The sequence below is a fragment of the Aureococcus anophagefferens genome, assembly GCF_000186865.1.
Source record: "Aureococcus anophagefferens unplaced genomic scaffold AURANscaffold_52, whole genome shotgun sequence".
Lineage (NCBI taxonomy): Eukaryota > Pelagophyceae > Pelagomonadales > Pelagomonadaceae > Aureococcus > Aureococcus anophagefferens.
The window spans coordinates 165,896-166,954 of NW_008705605.1; positions in this window are offsets into that span (position 1 = coordinate 165,896).

Below are 1,059 nucleotides of genomic sequence, written 5' to 3' on the forward strand. Positions count from 1 at the left end.
CCGCCTCGGCGACGAGGGCGCCGGCGTCGGCGGCCTCGACGTGGCCCTTGTCGCTGAGAGGACAGTCGTACCAGCCCGTGAACTTGTTCTCGAGGTTCCACGTCGACTCGCCGTGGCGCATGAGGAGCACCGTCGACTGCGACCGCGCCCCGGGGCGGCGCAGGGCCACCGACGCGCGTGCAAAAGCGGACCGCATCGTGTTTCGAGGAGGACTGGTTGGACGGGAGACGTGGAGCCTTCAAGCTACTTCAACGAGGGCTTCAACGACGCCGGGAAAGAGCCTGAGGCGGCTCAGCCCGGCGGGTTCCGGCGAGGCGCGGCCTCCGAAAGTGCGACACATCGCTCGGGCGCTCGCTCGCTCGTCCTCGAGATTGGCGCGCGAAGCGCGTCCACCGCGCGCGCGCTCCAATTGCCGACGCCGGACGCCGGCATGCAGCCCGCGCGAGAAAGAGGGGCGGGGCGGAAATCACGGCAACGTGACCTGCGCCGTCTTGAGGCACTTGGGCTCCATCGCCGCGTGCGAGGACGACTCGGAAACAGGCTTGTGGCAACTTTGGCTCGCTGAAAGATCTGCTTCGTATCGATCAAAAAAGCTGCCGCCCGGGGAGCCACAGCCTCTCGCCTCAGCCACTGTTGCGCCGAAGAGATGGCGTACATCACCCCCGACGAGGGCCACGATGACGACCCGTCGTACCACGGGTGCGCCGCCCCGACCCCGCCGCCCCGGCCGCCGGCGCCGCCCGCTGCAAGACCCCGCCCCGCGGCCGCGCGCGCCGCGCGCAGAATCGCGGCGCCGCCGCGACCCCCGCCGCCCCCGCCAGGTACGTGATCATGGCGACGATCTGTTTTCTCTTCTCGGCGCTCGGCCTCGTGCTGACGTACTGCGCGTGCTACCACTGCAAAGCGGTGCGTCCGCCCGGCCCCCCCGCCGCGCCGGCCGCGGCTGCGCGCGGTCGCGGCCGCCCGGCTCGCCCGGCCCGCCCCGCGCCCCCGCGCCCCCGCGCACGCCCCCTCGCGCGCGCGACGCGCCTCACCGCGCCGCCCCGCCGCAGTTCACGC